The sequence below is a fragment of the Pristis pectinata genome, chromosome 7 (assembly GCF_009764475.1).
Source record: "Pristis pectinata isolate sPriPec2 chromosome 7, sPriPec2.1.pri, whole genome shotgun sequence".
Taxonomy (NCBI): Eukaryota; Metazoa; Chordata; class Chondrichthyes; order Rhinopristiformes; family Pristidae; genus Pristis; species Pristis pectinata.
This window is the reverse complement of record NC_067411.1, coordinates 8195512-8215132: the sequence shown is the minus strand read 5'-3', so window position 1 is coordinate 8215132 and position 19621 is coordinate 8195512. Positions and strand designations below refer to the sequence as shown.

Here is a 19621-nt window from a genome sequence, read left to right as displayed (position 1 = left end):
TTACTGAGCAAAACCCTCCAGTGGACTTCCCACTGGTGTTTAGCACCTTCCCGGTGATTCTGTTGAGGTTCTACGTTCCTGTATTGCAGGGATCATCGATGCACAACCATATCCCAAAACTGCCGCTCCACAGCAGACCAGAATTGTGGTGTTACAATGAGAAAAGCTACCCTTCTAAGTCATATAAATACTAACATGCAAGGGTCCATTCCAATCCAAAGAAGAAAACCAGAAGGAAATGCTGAATTATCCCCTCATCGCAATAGATGGTTAGGTGCCAGTTAAACACCTTTTTCAGTAATCCTGAAGCAGCTAAATTTAGCTTAAGTTTGAAAACAGAATAGTCATTCTTCTGATATCTGCTGAAATGTGATCCAGTGAGAGCAGAAAGCCAAAATCCCCAGAATTAAGGGAAGGCAAGTGTTTGGAATGAGGCCACAGCATTAGAGCAAATGCCAAATAAATTAAGCAATTCAGCAACAAAATGGGGAAAAACTTAGAGAAAGAACATTTTCAGGACCTGTTAACGACGCATCTATTTACTAGGCTTTTTCAGAACAGATACATATACATAGAAATTCACCTATGATTTGTGGTGCTCAATGTGCTCATGTAGTGCTGGAATTATGTATGTTGTGCTTGCCTTGACTGGTTGGCGCTTTGAGTAAAAGAGTAAGGAAGTCATGTTGCAGCCGTATAAAACTTTGATTAGGCCATACCTGGAGTATTGTGTGCAGTTCTGGTCGTCCCATCACAGGAAGGATGTGGAGTCTTTGGAAAAGGTGCAGGAGAGGTTCATCAGGATGCTGCCTGGATTGGATGGTATGAGTTATAAGGAGAGGTTGGACAAACTTGGGTTGTTTTATCTGGAACGGTAGAGGCTGAGGGGAGACCTGCTAGAGGTTTATAAATTTATGTAAGGCATGGATAAGGTAAACAATCAGAATCTTTCTCCCGGAGTAGAAATGTCAAGTACTAGAGGACATGCATTTAAGGTGAGAGGGGGAAAGTTCAAAGGAGATGTGTAGGGCAAGTATTTTTACACAGAGAGTGGTGGGTGCCTGGAATGGGCTGCCAGGTGTGGTGGTGAAGCAGATACGATAGTGGCATTTAAGAGGCTGTTATATAAACACCTGAATATGCAGGAAATGGAGGGATATGAATCGTACAGGCAGAAGAGATTTCGTTTGATTTGGCATTGTGTTCAGCACAGACATTGTGGGCCGAAGGGCCTGTTCCTGAGCTGTACTGTTCTATGGTGAAATATGTACTCTTTTTCATTCATTTTTCAGGATGTGGCCTTTGCTGGCAAGGCCAGGATTTACTGCCCACCCTTTGGTGATAGTGAGCTGCTTTTGTGAACTACCAGAGTCCCTCCGGTGAAAGTGTTCCCACAGGGCTGTTGGGGAGGGGGTTCCGGGAGCTGGGCACAGCAACAATGAAAAGAGGGGCGATATATTGGTGTGTGGCTTGGAGGGGAACCTGCAGGCGGTGGGATTTCCATGCACCTACACTAGTCCTTTTCTGATGGTAGAAGTCATAGGTTTGGGAGGTGCTGTCGGAGCAGCCTGGGTCAGTAACTGCAGTGCATTTTGTAGATGCAGAGAAGGTGTGCCGTTGTTGGGGGGGAATGAATGTTTGGGATTGTAGATAGGGGCACCAATCCAGAGGGTTGCATTGTCTTGGATGGCATTGAGTTTCCTACAGATTCATTCCCCTGAATCAGAGTACAATAGCTGTGAACTTCTTATCTTCCCAAATTCCCAACATCCAATTTTACTTGTAAATGGAGCACTGTTATTCTGGTTAGTGGGAGCTGAATACAGAAATATGAAGTAACAGATTTATGGAATCTGTGCTTTTCTGGCAATGTGCAAGGGAGGAATGTTGGCTAAGGTACTGGTCACTTGAGGGGTGTGGGGTAGGAGTTGTGTTGTCCAACAACCTAACATTCCCTCACTACCTGCAAAGGTTCCGTGAAGGGTTGCTGACTTCAGGGGACAATGCTCCACCAACTAACCAAACCAGCAAAAACTGATCAAAGGAAAAGCAAACAGCAGGATTTTAAAAAATGTATTAAATGTTTCCCTACATTTCAAGGATTAGCCTTCAGTTTTAAAGACACCCGGGGTAGTGGTGGAAGGAGATATGATAGTGGCATGTAAGAGGCTTTCAGATAGACACGTGAATATACAGGGAATGGAGGGATATGGATCATATGCAGGCAGAAGGGATTTAGTTTAATTTGCCATTGTTTTCCTCACAGACATTGTGGGCTAAAGGGCCTGTTCCTCTGCTGTAGTGTTCTATGTTCTACGCCCACTTCCCCATGCCCATATAATATCCAAGTGAGTCCTCGTCACAGGAGCTGAGATTGAGTGGGTTTATAACTGGCTTGGCTTGATTCGCTTGATTTGCATCTGATTGCTACAAGTGCATTTACAATAACAACATGACTACATATCCCCACTCCAATACAGGCAAACAACTGTGTAATGTGGTCCTGCCGACATAGATCAGTGTGATAAAGCACCACATGTACAATTCTGCCTACCATGTCTGTATTGCCTCTTTGAAAAAACTATTCGTTTAGAGAGGGAGAGAGAAGCAGACAGACAGACAGGCGCATACACAGACACAAACAGACCGACAAGACACACACAAACCACATGCAACACGATGACAGCGAGTTTTGGTATGTTTAAATTTATTGCATGTTAGATGTACATAATCTGGTACATTTTTTGAACAAGTTAAATTGAACCACAATGGTCTGTTCTGGTGCTCTGCATTCCTACTACGGAACAGGGAAATGGTACAGGCACAACACAACATCATCGGTATGTAAAGATCCAAAAGATGAAAGAGTTTAGTGAAGCCACATTAACCACTAGTTAAGCTGACATCTTTTACTGGGTATTATCTCAGTGTAGATGGGTGCAGCTGTTTAACCAAATCTATTTCCTCCTGAAGTGACAGAAGTTTACTAAAGCAGATCTTCCATAAGTTACTACCTCTGATTTCCCTTAACACTGGAAATCCCACAATGACAGCAGATCTACATATGGTAGTTACATGGTCCTGCAACACGGACTCAGCAACAGGTCCTTGCAAAGATCCATTGCTCTGTTGGTGTTGTGGTCTTCAAATAGTCTAGCTTGTGGCTACTCTGTGCCTGTGCCTTGGTTTACTGTTATGAACCATCTAATTGGCGTCACCATTGACTTCCAAAACCCAACTCTCTAAAAGTAAAAGCCATTAATGTTCATTTGTATTGATATGTTAAAGATAGCTCACCCCTACCATCTCAAAGCAAATTCGGCAATGTGTGCAGAGCTTGGTCGCGATGCATACCTCCTTGGGTAAAGAGGGTAAGTGGGAGATGCACGTTAGGTGTCAGAGCTAACCCCCAGGCTGATAACTCCCATTTTCCCAAACATTAGGCTGCTTTCTCTCTCATGCTTGCCCTACCATTCAATGATTGTTCTGCACACATTGACGGTGGAAGGAACCTTGTCAGAACAGGTTGGAAAATTGTGGAATAATTACAAAAGCCTGAAAACACGTACCACCAGGCTCAATGACAGCTTCTACTTTACTATTAAAAAACTCTTGAATGGACCTTTTGTACGATAAGATGGATTCTTGACCTCACAATCTCCCTCGACAGGGCCTTGCACATTGTCTGTGGGGGCTGCACTTTCTCTGTAACTGTAACACTGTACTCTGCATTCTGTTATTGCTTTTCCCTTGTACTACCTCAATACATTGATGTGATGAAATGATCTGTATGGATGACATGCAAAACAAAGTTTTTCACTGCACCTCGGCATAGACACGGTATTTATAACCAGTTTATAATTTTTCACATGTACAATAGAGCCACACTTACAAACATTTCTACTGTCCTTCCCACGGGCAACTAGATCCAAGGTAATTGGCAGAAGTACTGGAAGACATCCTGTTTTCCTTCATACCCTTTATACCTCTGCCATTATCTATAATGTTCTCCAATATTCTTTCCACCAAGGTGCATCACGTCCCAATTCTCTGTATTAAATTTCACCTGGGATTTGTCTGCCCATTCTGTCAGCCTAAATGTGTCCTTTTGCAGTTGATTAGTATCCTCCCTATTTCACACAATTCGAATTATCCAAAATTTGGAAAGCTTATTTTGCACACCAATGTCTAAATTATTAATAAACATGAATCAAAGTAGGAGTCTTCGCACCAACTCTCTTCCTGAGTCCAATATGAAAATCAACCATTTACTATTACACTCTGTTTACCGTCCTTTCCGCCAATTTCCTATCTATGGTAGTAATGACTGCTAATTCCACATAGCCTCAATATTGCACATTAGCCTTTTACATGGGGATTTATCAATGGATGACATCTACTACACTGCTCTCATCAGCCTTCTCTGCCACATCCAAGTTAGTCAAACATGATTTGTCTTTAACAATTCTGTGTTGACTCACTTTTAGCAACTCAAACTTCCCCTGATAAATGTTTCTAAAAGCCGCCCATAATGGAGGTTAACGTGACTGGTCTGTGGTGCCAGCCACATTCTTGCGCCCCTTTTTTTGAACAAGGGTGTTACGCTTGCCGTTCCTCTGGTAACCCCCCCCCCCCCCCCATATCCAGGGAGGAGATAAAGCAAGCTTTTCTCTATCCTCCACCCCCTTCCCCCAGCAACCAAGGATGCATCCCATCTGGATCTCTGAGCCTTACTAACACCTTCTCCTTATCGATTTTCACTCTGTCCATTGTCTCCACCATCTCTCTTTCTACAGAGATTTCAGCAGCCTTATCCTCAGCTCATTTGATCTTTTGGCTTTGCCTTTAGTCTTAATGCACAGATCATTATCTTAATTGGCCCACCTTTCCCCATACATGCCTACAGAAGGCACTTGGGTTCTCATTAATGCCAACTGCCATTCTATCTTTATACCCCACCTTTTCTTTATCATTCCCCCCCTCAACTTACTATCTTTAGCCTGGATCTCACTGGAGTTATTCACTCTTATATATGTCCTATCACCATTTTCTACATAGAAACAGGCTCTTTGGCCCACCATGTCTATGCTGACCATCGAATATCTATCTGTACTAATCCCCTTCACCAGCACTCTACCCCTTTCATTATGCAAAGAGCTCTGGCCATGGTTCCTCTGCCTTTTGGTGTTGTGAGAATGTACTGAGTCTTTACCTGAAACATCTGCATTTTAAAGATTGCCAATTGATCTGGCACAGGTGTAGCAACCATTATTTGGTTCCAGTTTAGAGGCAGGAACAGTAACAACATGCATTTAAGGTGAGAGGGGTAAGTCTAAAGGAGATGTGTAGGGCAAGTTCTAGCCAGATCCCTTCTCATCCCATTGAAGGTAGGATTGTCTGCCATGTTTTAAGAGGACACTTAAGAGAGATAGACACATGAATGATAGAAAAATGGAGAGCTATGTGGGAGGGAAGGGTTAGATAGATCTTAGAGCAGGATAAAATGTTGGCACAACATTGTGGGCCGAAGGGCCTGGACTGTGCTGTAGTGTTCTGTGTTCTATGTTTCAACTGATAAAGTCGAGTGTCATTCCTGTGTCTCTTGTTAACATCCTAATCTACCTGCACTGCAATTTTCAGGGACCTGAAGACATGCACTACAAGATATCATTGTTCTTCTACACTTCTCATCAGCTGTTGTCTGTTATAGAGTTACCCTACAGTTGTGCAGAGAAACAGGCCCTTCGGCCCACCATGTCTATGCCGACCGTCATACCTATCTATAGTAATCCCAACTGCCTGCATTAATTGGTATTGGTATATTATTATCACTTGTACCGAGGTACAGTGAAAAGCTTGTCTTACAAACCGATCGTACAGGTCAATTCATTACACAGTGCAGTTACATTGAGTTAGTACAGAGTGCATTGATGTAGTACAGGTAAAAACAATAACAGTACAGAGTAAAGTGTCACAGCTACAGAGAAAGTGCAGTGCAATAAGTTGCAAGGTCACAACAAGGTAGATCGTGAGGTCAGAGTCCATCTCATTGTATAAGGGAACCATTCAATAGTCTTATCACAGTGGGGTAGAAGCTGTCCTTGAGTCTGGTGGTACGTGCCCCCAGGCTTCTGTATCTTCTACCTGATGGAAGAGGAGAGAAGAGAGAATGTCCTGGGTGGATGGGGTCTTTGATTATGCTGGCTGCTTCACCAAGACATTGCCCATCCTCTGCACGTGGTATCTCCTCTTAAACCGTGTGTGACTTTACGTCGGAAGCTCAGGGTCACACGGTTGCTTCCAGAGCCCGGCTGGATCAAGAGGTGCTTTGTGTTTGAATTCCCAAGTGTAGCAAGTCCACGAGGGGAGGGTCGGGGGAAGAAAGGGGAGGTGGGACAGGGTGACTGTCAGAAGTTCAAGGTGAAGCAAGGAAGAGAAAAAAAAGGACTTAAAAGAAAAATAGGTTTAAAGAGAAAGAAGCAAAATACAAATCCACTTCATCGCCCTCGGAGAGGAAGGAGATGTTCGTCATAAAGTTTACCAAGCACGGCAATCATTATTGAAGCCCTGAAAGATCTCTTTGTGTTGTGCTCTGAATCCTGTGGACGATGGTGATTGTTGGTGTGGACACCAAGATACTTCCTTCTAATTGTATCAGTAATTGGTTTGGGAATTGGTTTATTACCGTCACATGTACCGAGGTACAGTGGAAGGGCTTTTGTTTGCGTGCCATCCCCACAGATCATTCCATACATTGAAGTAGTAATGATTTGCATGTTTAAGCCTTAACATGATGTCTCAAAAGATTATACTACATAATGCCTTTCAAGACCTGATAAGTTTTACATAAATTTCAAAAGTGGTGTCACCACTGCGATGTAGGAAGTAATATGTTGCACAGCAAGATCCCACAAGCAATGAAATAATGACCTCAGGTGCTGTCTGTGTGGAGTTTGCATGTTCTCCCTCCCTGGGTGCTCTGGATTCATCCCACATGCCAAGAATGTCCTGGGTGGTAGGTTAATTGGCCGCTATAACTTACCCCAGTGTAATTGGGTGGCAGGAGAATTGGGGGGGGGAGGGAGTTGATGAGCATGTGAGAGAGAACAGGTTACAGGGAAATAAGTGGGGGAATGGGACCGATGGGAGTGCTCTGAGAGCAGGAATATTCTTAAACGGATGAACAGCCATCTTCTCAGACAGAAGGAAATGTGAAATAAAACACCCTCAGTACTGTCCCAATACTGCTACCTTTTACCATGCACAACATTCCATTTGTCACCTGCTCCCTCTTGCCAGACTCTCTCCCTACTTTCTCCGCGATTTCACCCTGAAACTCTAACCCAACTTCTCTCTTCACAGATGATGACTGACCTGCCGAGTGCCTCCAGCATTTTCATGCTGCAGCTGTATAAAACTTTAGTCAGACCACACTTGGAGTATTGTGTGCAGTTCTGGTCGCCCCATTACGGGAAGGATGTGGAGACTGTGGAAAGGGTGCAGAAGAGGTTCACCAGGACGCTGCCTGGATTGGAGGGCATGAGCTTTAAGGAAAGGGTGAACAAACTTGGGTCCTTGTCTCTAGAGCGTCGAGGCTGAGCGGAGACCTGATAAAGGTTTTTTAAATTATGAGAGGCATAGATAGGGTAGACAGCCAGAATCTTTTCCCCAGGGTAGAAATGTCAAACACCAGAGGACACGCTTTTAAGATTAGAGGGGGGAATTTAAAGGCGAGGTGAGGGGCAAGTTTTTTTTACGCAGAGAGTGGTCGGTGCCTGGAAATGGGTTACCAGGGGTAGTAGTGGAAACAGGCAGTTTGGTGGCGTTTAAGAGGCTTTTAGATAGACACATGAATATGAAGGGAATGGAGGGAAATGGATGATACACAGGAGGAGGACATTTAGTATAAATTGGCATCAAGATCGGCACAACATCATGAGCCGAATGGCCTGTACAATGTTGTACTGTTCTCTGTTCTATGTTGTCAGTATTGATTTTCAGCATCTGCAACCATTAGTCCTTAACTGCCTGTATTAAACTGGAGAGCCAGTCTAATCCTTCATTCACATCACTGAAGGGGGCTTTGAAATAATAGCTTTGACTACATGCGCCCTTGGACTGAAGGAATCTCAGCGAAACAATACCACCGCTTCTGTGGCCCTGTAACTGTTTGCACAAGAACACTCTCCTCGTACTTGATAGATATTCCAGAAAGCACTGCAGCCAGTTAGTGAGAGAAACAGACAGGGAGCTCTGATCTGAGCTTGCAGTTCCTGTCTGCCTGCAGACTGCTTTAGAATCAGTGAAAGCAATGTGCAACTTATGAGCAGACCTCCAATGAGAGGTCAGCGACTTGAAACGCCAATGTTGGCTCATTGTTCACGGATGCTGCCCGACCAGTGGGCTATTTAAAAGGACCCGAGGGGCAACTTTTTCCACGCAGCGGGTGGTGAGTATATGGAACGAGCTGCCAGAGGAAGTGGGTGAGGCAGGTACAACAGTATCATTTAAGAAGCACTTGGAGAGGTACATGGAGGGGAGGGGCCTGGAGGAGTATGGGCCGAACGCAGGAAATTGGGACTAGCCGGGTGGGCACCGTGGTCGGCATGGACTGGTTGGGCCGAAGGGCCTGTATCCGTGCTAAATTGCTCTATGATTCTATCCACACTACTTATATTTCAAGTGGTGGCCCCCAATTATGGGATGTTGAGAGGTTCACAGGAAATAGTTGTTCTGAACTTGAGTACCTTCTTAGCTTTATCAATGATCTATTGCGAGTTTGAAAGAATTGATCTGGGGTGCCACAGTGGTGCAGTCAGTAGAGCTACTGCCTCACAATTGCGCCTGGGTTCAATCCTGACCTTGGGTGCTGTCTGTGTGGAGTTTGCACGTTCTCTCTGTGACTACATGGGGCTCCTCTGAGTTCTCTGGTTTCCTCCCACATTCCAAAGACGTGCGGCCCACTGAGTCTGCACCAACCATCAGCCATCCATTTTACACTCATCCTACATTAATCTGGTGTTTTATTCTCTCCACATTCTCATCAACTCCCCTATGATTCTACCACTCACCTACACGCTAAGGGACAATTTGAAGCAGCCAATTAACCCACCAACCTGCATATCTTTGGAATGTGGGAGGAAACCGGAGCACCCGGAGGAAACCCACGCAGTCACAGTGTGAATGTGCAGACTCCACATAGACAGCACCCGAGGTCAGGACTGAACTCTGGTGTCTAGGCAGAGGTTCTACTAGTTACATCAATGTGCTGCCCTTTAACAGAATGTCACTACACCGGGAATAGATTTAAAATGAACAGCAAACAAAAATTGGACACGAGGGACTGCAGATGGTGGAATCCAGAGTGACTCATGAAAAGCTGGAGGAACTCAGCGGGTCAGGCAGCATCTGTGGAGGGAAATGGACAGTCGACGTTAGATGCAGCCTGACCTGCTGAGTTCCTCCAGCTTTTTGTGTGTTACATGAACAAAATATGCCAGGTGCCCTGTTTTTTTAAACAAAGGTCAGACATTATCAAGATTTATGCTTAAGGATGGCATGAATTGAAATTAAGCTCTTAAAACATTTCCAAGCAGAATTCCCTTGTTTGTACAGTTTTTGTTATTAGATCCGATCTGGGATTTAGCACCGAGAATGGTCACATCCCCCTTATATTGATTTAAAGAAAAAACATAAATTCTACCTTGTCTGCTACCATGACAACACTGGCGGTCTTCTGGGACCAAGGTACGTTGCTTGTCTCGTATGGTTGCCAATACTTGCTGCGTGACAAAACTAACCTCAGTAGAAAAGGGTCTGGGGCTCATTTCCTTTCACAAGTCTGAGTGGTGTTTGGGAGGGAAAGGATGGAGAAAGGGTTTCTTTTTAAAATAAAGAAAAACAGAGAACAAATCACCGAAAAGAAGTCTGGTCCTGAGACTGAAAAGAATTGCTGTGTACTCAGTCGAAGCACACAGACAAGCTTCTTTGTCATTTGTCAATCAACTCCTAAAGTGCATTTATATTCAACTTTTCTTGCCTTTTGTACAGAATATACTAGGAGCACGTAACTAACACTATTAGGTTGCTTTCTCAGCAAACTCATGCCTGTGTGCCCTAGTACTGGGATTAAATGAAGGTTGAGTGGAGAAGTTTTGGGCAGAGCATCAGAGTTTAGCATAGACCACTTGGGTGGTATGGCCTGTGTCAATGATCATCAGAGGGTCCTGCACACAAGTTTGAAGTATCGGGGTCTTCCTTTAGATATAGACATGCAAACTCTGCATGGACGTTTTATACACTAGTTGGCAGGGCTCTCTCCATCTGAGTCAGAAATCATCGGGTTTAGGAACCCCTCCAGAATCTTGATCATACAATCCCAGGCTGACAAAACTCCAGTGCAGTACCAAAGGAGTGCTGCACTGTCAGAGATGAGACCCTAAACAGAAGGTCTGCTCTCAGGTGGACATGAAAGACTTACGGAAATATTTTAGAGAAGGATGAGAGGTGTCCTCATTGATATTTATTCCTTAATCAAATACCTTAAAAGTAGATTATCTGGTCTTTATCAGTTTAGTGCTTGTGGGAGCTTGCTGTGTACAAATTGGCTGTCTCGTTACAACAATGACCACACTTCAAAAGTAGCCCAAAGTGATCTAATGAGTGCCACTTTCCTGATTTCACCCTTACGTTGACAGTATAACTGCAGTCACACAACACCCACATTCCACTACTTTAAAATGACCTAGTAGGGGCATGTTGAAAATTGGATCAGCGTCCCAAGCCCGGGAGGTTAACCAGAATCCTCACACGTCTCCACAGAGTATTCTAAACTACAGTTGCCAAAAAATGCATAAAGGCTTCAAAGTAAAAAAGAAAGAAAGACTCAGCAAAAAAGGAACTCCTTACCTCTTTACCAACTTCTCAGCAGTCTCGCATGCGTGACACTTAGATGTCCACACAGGCACTCATAAAAGGATAGTTTAAAATGTAGTCAGAGCAGCACTGAGACATTGCAGCCAAATGCAGCAAGTCCAACAGATATCCGACAATATATACAGCCCAGTCAGGGATTGACAGGATCCCGCCTCATGACTCAGTGATTCTCCAGCCTAGGTCCACTGAGTCACTTCAAAATAAAAGCACACAAAACATGCATGGATTGCAGCTGTTACACCATAAAGGTGTTCAGGAAAAGCAGTCTTTTGCTTCAATGTCTTGCATAATTTTGGTATAATTTATGTTCTGTGCGTTGACTGAAAAGTTATGTCATGTGGTGCCGCTGCAAGCAAGTTTTCCATTGGACCTGTACTTCACTGCACTTGTGCACATGACAATAAGCTCGACTTGACTGAGTGCACTCCCAGACGTTGATAGGTGACAGGTCAACTTCATTACTTTTCACCAAACTCTCCTCCTCCCCCACTGGAAGCCACATTAATAGATGATAGAACATAGAACAGTACAGCAAAGGAACAGGCCCTTTGGCCCACATTGTCTGTGCTGGCCATGATGCCAATTTAAACTAATCCCATTTGCCTGCACATGATCTACATTCACTGCATGTTCATGCGCCTGTCCAAATGCATTTAAACATTTCTCTCGTATCTGCTTCCACCACCACCCCTGGCAGTGTGTTCCAGGCACCCACCACTCTCTGTGTAAAAAAAAATGTAAGTCTCCTTTAATTTCCTTAAAATCTCTTTAAACTTTCCCCCTCTCACCTTAAACTTATGCCCTTAGTATTTGACATTTCTGGCCTGGGAGAAAGACTATCTACCCAACCTTGTGCCTCTTATATTCTTCTATCAGCTTGCCCCTGAGCCTCTTGAACCTCAAGAATCTACGAACCAAAGAAACAGAAGCAGGACTGGGCTATTTGGTCTCTTGTGCCTGTTCCAACATTCCATAAAATCATGGCTAAACTTTTACTGCACTGACCCATGTGGGCATGCTATGTTGGCGCCAGAAGCGTGGCGACACCTGTGGGCTGCCCCCCAGAACACTTTGTGCAAAAGATGTATTTCACTGTGTGTTTCAATGTACACATGACTAACAAAGATATCTTAAAAATCTTAAACTATTCTCTCTTATATTGAGAAATCTACTGATCTATCCATCTTGAATTTACTAAGCATCTGAGCCTCCATAGGCATTTGGAAAGAGAATTCCAAAGATCCACTACCCTCTGGGTGAAGAAGTTTCTTCCCATCTCAGTCCTTTAAATTCTTGGGTGCTAACATATCAGATGACCTGACCTGTTCTGGGCCAAGCACATAGATGCAATCACAAGGAAGGTGCGCCAGCATCTTTACTTTCTTAGGAAGTTAAGGAGCTTTGGCTTGTCATCGAACACTCAAACAAACTTCTACAGATGTACTGTTGAAAGTATCCTGACTGGTTGCATCATGGTCTGGTACGGCAATTTCAATGCACAGGAATGTAAGAGGCTGCAGAGAGTCGTGGACTCTGCTCAATACATCACGGGCACATCCCTCCCCACCATCGGTAGTATCTACAGGAGGTGCTGCCTCAAGAAGGCAATATCCATCACCAAAGATCCCCACGACCCGGGCCACGCCATCTTCTCACAGCTACCATCGGGCAGAAGCCTGAAGTCTAACACCACCCGGTTCAAGAATTCGGTTCTTGAGACAACTGGCAAAACCCGAATCACTAGTGTATACCAACACGATGACCACGTTCACCACTTTGCACTAAAATGACTTTGTATTTTTGTTCTAATTGCGTTTTCTTGTAAAAATTGTGAATAACTTACGTTTATGCTTTTCTTGTGAATGCTGCTTATCTGATGCTTATGTGCCTGTGATTCTGCTGCAAGTAAGTTTTTCATTAGACCTGTGCACACATGGACTTGTGCATGTGACAATAAACTCCACTTTGACTTTGAGTCAATGACCCTTGGTTCTAGATACCCCAACCAGGGGAAATATCAGCTTCACATTTACCCTGTCAAGACCCATAAGAATTTTATGTGGTTCAATGAGATCACCTCTAATTTAAGAAAGTGTAGGCCCAGTATGTTTAATCTCTCTTCAGGCTACAATCCCACACCACAAACCCCAATCCCAGAAATCACTCTGGTGACAGAAAACCCTTTCTTATCGTGCACAGCAAGCTCTAATATGTGCTCTGTCTGGGTAATTAAAGGCCAGTGAACATTGCCAGAGAGTCATGGAAAGATATAGTATGGACTGAGGCCATTCAACCCACTGAGTCTGCATTTACACTAATCCTACGTTGATTCCATTTTTCTTTAAAATCCCCACATGCTCATCAACTCACCCCCCCCCCCCCACCCCACTCACTACAAACTAGGGCCAATTTACAGTGGCCAATTAGGTGCTAGCTGTGGTTCAGTGTCAACCCACATGCCTTTGGGATGTGGGAGGAAACCGGAGCACCCGGAGGAAACCCAGGCAGTCACGAGGAGAATGTGCAAACTCCACACAGACAGTGCCCCGGGTCAGGATTGAACCTGGGTCACTAGCGGTGTGAGACAGTATCTGTACTAACTACGCCACTGTGTAAAAATCATCTTTTCAAGGCAATATTGGAACAATAATGTATTCCAATCAAACCAAAAATCTGCAAATATAAACACTGTGTCACCAAACCCACAAAGCAATGAGTTGAAATTATATGATGCTTTTAATAGAATAAAATTCTTCACAGGAAAGTTATCAACCAAGCAGTGATTTGTGCAGGAATGTAGGATTTTGCAGGAATGTTATTGGAAATGTATGTAAGTACACCGGTGATGTCACTGATTTGTGACGTTTATCAGAGGGCTTGTGTTCCTGGTTGTCCCACCTTCCTCAAACCCTTGCAAGCAAAATTTGAGACTGACCCTCATTGGGAGATGTTAGTTTTGATGACCAAAGGCTTGGTCAAAGAATGTCTGAGAGGGAGGGAGGCAGACAGGTTTAGGGAAGGAATGCTAGAGCTTAGGGTCTCAGTATGTGAAGACATGAAATGATGGGACAATTAAATTCAAGGCTGCATAACCTGCACAAGAGTCCTGGAGTTTGGATATCTTGGAAAACAAGGATGAGATTTTTAGATCAGGAGCCAGTGTAGGTGATGGAGCCTGGGGCTGGTGGACACAGGTGGAAGTTGGCTAGTGGAACATAATGATAAAGTGACAGATGCAATCAGTACAAATGGGTTAAATTTACAATGTTAGTGCGTGGGTTTCCTCCGGGCGCTCTGGTTTCCTCCCACGTTCCAAAGACGTACAGGTTGGGAGCTGTGGGCATGCTATGTTGGTGCCGGAAGCGTGGTGACACTTGCAGGCTGCCCCCCAGCACATCCTCAGTAACGCAGAAAGATGCATTTCACTGTGTGTTTTGATGTACATGTGACTAATAAATAAAATAAATACCTTATCTTCAAAGGCACTTCATTGGTTTTAATGTGGTTTGTGACATCCAGATGCTTTGAAAACCACTGATCTGGTGCTTGAAGCACAGATGTTGGTCAAAACTATTATGTCTTTAGGGTGTTTTTCTTTTTGTCTTTTTTCTTACCAAACAGCTTCGGTTTTGGTAGTGGGGTTAGATTTTTTTTATAATAAAACTATTCCAATTTATTAATATCAATTAGTTATCATTTCTGTTTATCAATATTAGGTATTGTGATTTCAAGTGTGATTCAATACAATGTATTTTGTAACATTGCCTTTTCTTTTGTTTCATGTACTTTGTATTTTCTATTTGGAATGAATAAAAATATTGAAAAGAGAAAGATGTGAAGCGTATATGTTGCATTTATATAGGGCCTTCTACATCTCTTTCATCTCAAAGTGCTTTGCAACCACTGAAGTACCTCTGAGTGTAGATGTTGTGATGAGGAGCACCCGGTCTGCGACTAACACAAATGGACCTGACCAGCTCAGCAACTTAATTGTGCTGAGCTGTTTGTATTAAAGCTTTGTGGTTAAAATTGTGTTTACCACAGCGTGAAACCCAACAATCACTGGGTCGTTTTAAACTGCCCTGGAAATCCATTAAGGCAGAGTAGAATTTCTAGGGAAACCAGTCTCTGCAAACAGTGAGAGACAAATATTGGTCAGAACACTAGGGGTAACTCTGGAACTTCTGACAGTACAACATTCCCCAGTGCAAGCTGTCCCTGGTAATGAACAGGTTCTGTTTTTACAGATGTCCTTAAGTCAATTCTGTCCATAAGTTGGAAAGTACACAAAAATCACTGGATTTGGTAACCTCACCTCCACAGTATTGTAAAGAATGGCATCAAAAGTACATAAAACTGATTTGAAAGAACAATTACAGAAAGTGCAGGCACAGTAGTGTAGCAGTTAGCGTAATGCTATTATAGTGCCCGCGACCCGGGATCAATTCTGGCTACTGTCTGTAAGGAGTTTGTGTGTTCTCCCCGTGTCTGTGTGGCTTTCCTCTGGGTGCTCCAGTTTCCTCCCGCATTCCAAAGACATATGGTTTAGGAAGTTGTGGACATACTATGTTGGCGCCGGAAGCGTGGCGGCACTTTTGGGCTGCCCCCAGAACACTCTACGCAAAAGAATGTATTTCACTGTGTGTTTTGATGTGAATGTGACTAATAAAGAAATCTTATAAGTGGAGGGGGAGAGGAAATTAGTTATCTTTATTAGTCACATGTACACCGAAACACATAGCGAAATGCACCTTTTGTGTAGAGTGTTCTGGGGGCAGCCCGCAAGTGTCACCACGCTTCCGGCGCCAACATAGTATGCCCATAACTTCCTAACCCGTACGTCTTTGAAATGTGGGAAGAAGCCCACGCAGACACGGGGAGAACGTACAAACTCCTTACAGACAATGGCCGGAATTGAACCTGGGTCGCTGACGCTGTAATAACGTTACACTACTGTGCCGCCAATAATAAACCAATTTACCAACTTATCAATCATATTATGTGGTGTCCATAAGCCAGGCGCTTGTAACCCAGGAATGGCCTGTGCATCTTATGCCTCTGGAGTGGGGATGGCTCTGAGGTGACACTGAACCACAGCTAACACTTCTCAGTCAATTATCTGAAGTTCACACACTATCTGAAGTGCATACACCAGCTTGGAAAATAAAGAGGCCTTCAGAGTTGGAACTCACATTGCTTGGGTTCAATGGGTCTGTGAGGGGAAAGGGTCCGACTGTACAACTGGGTTCAACCACAGCTGCAGTCCATGCCTCTAATGGTTTATTCTATCGACTGTTGCTTCTGCTCAAATTCTGGCAGCGGGTGTGCATTTCAACATAATATTCAGCATTCAGGAGACACAAGAGGCTGCAGATCCTTGAATCTGGAGCAGCAACCACTCTGCTGGAGGAACTCAGCAGGTCCAGCATTGGAGAGCAGCGAGCACTCAGTGGGTGGAAAGGAATTGTCGATGTTTCGGGTTGGAACCTTGCATCAGCATTTAGGGCCCACTTATGCATGGGACGTTAGAAATCATCAACTTTAACCCCAGACCATTGCCATAACAGAGAATTATATAGAAGTCTCAGTACAGAAACAGGACATTTGGTTTGATACCTAGAGGGCTTGTGGTGAGTAATCAACATGGACTATGGTTTAGCTATGATATTGTGTTATCCTTTATTTAAACTTCAGGTGTTTATTGATTCTACTCTATTGTAATTTTGTTTGGCTGTTTTTGATTAGGGATGATGACACTTAATGGCACATAGGAATATGGAAGTGTCTGTTAGAGTGGATTTAGACACAATGAGTCATACTGCATAGAAACAGGCCTTCAGTCCAATCATATCCATTTGAGTACTCATCTACACTAATCCCATTTACCAGCGCTTAGTCCATATCTTTCTATGCCTTGGTGATTCAAGTGCTCATCCAAACACCATAAGATTTAGGAATGGGATCAGGCCATTTGGCCCATCGAGTCTGCTCTGCCATTCAATCGTGGCTGATTTTTCTTTTCAACTCCCATTCTCCTGCCTTCTCCCCATAACCCTTAACCCCCTTACCAACCAAGACCCGATCGATCTCTGCCTCAAATACACCCAATGACTTGGCCTCCACAGCCCTCTGTGGCAATGAATTCCACAGATTTACCACTGTCTGGCTGAAGGAATTCCTCCTCATCTCAGTTCTGAAGGGACGTCCCTTTATTCTGAGGCTGTGCCCTTGGATCCTAGACTCTCCTACTGATGGAAGCATCCCCTCCACGTCCACTCCATCCGGGCCATGAGAGTCTGTGCCCCCACCACATCCTCAGGCAGTGTGTTCCAGATTCCAACCACTCCCTTGTGGGGAGACAGAGCACAGGTTCATAAACTGATGATAAATCCAACCGTAATGCAGAAGAGCCTTCTCCGGGTAGAGAATGGTAACAACGTGGACCTTGTTCTCCCAAGCTGTAGCTCAGGTGACTAGAAGAGAAGTTGGATATGAACATGAGGGAAAATAATATCATCAAGGGTGCCTGCCACCCTGGCTATTCCCTTTTCTCTCTTCTACCTTCTGGGAGAAGATACAGAGCTTGAAAGCCTGGACACCCAGATTTAAGAACAGTTTCTTCCTCACTGCTATCAGACTTCTGAAACAATCACCTCTCTCACATCCCCCTCCCGGCGGTGCTGCCACTGGTATATACATTTATAAATAACTTGGATGAGGAAGTGGAAGGGTGGGTTAGTAAGTTTGCAGATGACATGAAGGTTGGTGGTGTTGTGGATAGTGTAGAAGGTTGTCGAGGGTTACAATGGGACATTGATAGGATGCAGAGCTGGGCTGAGAAGTGGCAGGTAGAGTTCATCCCAGAAAAGAGTGAAATGATTCACTTTGGACGGTCGAATTTGAAGGCAGAATACAGGGTTAATGGCAGGATTCTTAGCAGTGTGGAGGAACAAAGGGATCTTGGGGTCCAAGTCTATAGATCCCTCAAAGCTGCTGCGCAAGTTGATAGGGTTGTTAAGAAAGCGTATGGAGTGTTGGCCTTCATTAGTTAGGAGATTGACTTCAAAAGCTCCGAGGTAATGCTGCAATTCTATGAAACCCTCATTAGACCACACGTAGAATATTGTGTTCAGTTCTGGTCACCTAACTATAGGAAGGATGTGGAAGCTTTAGAGAGGGTGCAGAGGAGATTTACAAGGATACTGCCTGGATTGGAGAGCATGTCTTATGAAGATAAATTGAGCGAGCTAGGGCTCTTCTCTTTGGAAAGAAGGAGGATGAGAGGTGAACTGATAGAGGTGTACAGGATGATAAGAGGCATAGATCGAGTGGACAGCCAGAGACTTTGTCTCAGGGCAGAAATGGCTAACACAAGGGTAATTGGAGGAAAGTACGGGGGGGCGATATCAGAGGTAAATTTTTTACACAGAGAGTGGTGGGTGCATGGAAAACACTGCAGGGATGCTGGTAGAGGCAGATACATTAGGGACATAGCCACATGGATGATAGAAAAATGGAGGGCTATGTGGGAGGGAATGGTTAGATTGATCTTAGAGCAGGATAAAATGTTGGCACAACATTGTGGGCCGAAGGGCCTGTACTGTACTGTAGTGTTCTATGTTCTATGTTCTCGGACTTTTAATTCTACCGTCTTCCATTATTGTACCTTTAGTATTTTCTTTTTGCACCACTTCAGATTGTACGACAATCATTAGACCATTCTGTTGTTTTGTGTTCGTCACTATATTTATTGTTGTACTGCTTACACTATTTACTCTGAGCTTCACACGAGCAAGGAATTTCATTGCACCCTGGTGTATATGACAATAAACTAATCTGAATCTGAATCTGGAGCAGAATGAACCACATGGGCTGAACGCCCTGTGCTGTGAATTTGATGTAAAAAAAAAGCTCTTAATTCAAAGCGAGAAGCAAAAGAAATGCCAAAGTTAAAAATTAAGTCAGTAAAGCTCCCCCATCTCTGCCTGTGTGAGGGAAACCATCGACGAGCTATGACTTCAGGGTTGCAGCATTTCTATCTGTGTTGAAAGTGGGGAGAAAACTATTATTCTGAAATGGTTTGCATCAGCTCCTTATTTGGTAGCCGAAGCTGTACTCTGTCTTATTCAAACATTTTGGATAATCCCCAAAGCCTGGCTTCAGGAGGTCAGCGTGACTCAGCCTCCTTTGTTTTTCTATGTTAACTCAGTGCCAAAATGCTGATATCCATTTAAGGAGTGCCTTTCCTTTTTGCAGACTGCGGGTTGTTGGTGTTTCTCTTCCTCTCCTCCTCCCCCTTTCAAATCCGACTGCCCTCTGGCTCTTGGTGTGAGGCCTGCAACAGAGGCTGCCGACACACCAGACCAGGAGCAATGTGCTTCAGTACCTCGTAGTCTGTCACCTCACTTGATTGCCTTGCTGGAGGGCCAAAGGTTATTCAAAGAAGTGTTGTATTGCAATAAGCTTCAGGGTGAGATCAGTTGAAGAGAGTGCAGCTGTAGGTCTTAGAGTCTGGCAGAGGAGAATCCAGCAGGATAGAAGGAGGTTATTTGGCCCTTCAATCCCATGTTAGCTTTCTGAAAGAGCATTCCCATTAGATCCTCTCCCACTGTTCTCAGCTCCATGAATGTTTCCTTTTCAGTGTGTTCACGATGCCAGGAGGGTCAGCAGGCAGGCGAGATGGATT

The 19621-nt window shown here is 44.1% G+C and overlaps 1 protein-coding gene across 4 annotated transcripts in view; it reads right to left on the bottom strand.

Annotated features, from left to right (window-relative positions):
* Positions 1-19621, bottom strand: part of palld (palladin, cytoskeletal associated protein) — a 262041-nt gene that overhangs the window by 109652 nt on the left and 132768 nt on the right. Inside the window, exon 1 of one of the 4 annotated variants that reach the window (XM_052019758.1) lies at positions 10909-11028. The exons of 2 other annotated variants lie outside the window; for them this stretch is intronic. The gene's annotated coding sequence lies outside the window, so the exon portion shown is untranslated. Of the gene's footprint in view, positions 1-719; positions 999-10908; positions 11029-19621 lie in introns of those variants that run through there. One more of the 4 variants, XM_052019759.1, reaches the window with a different exon arrangement.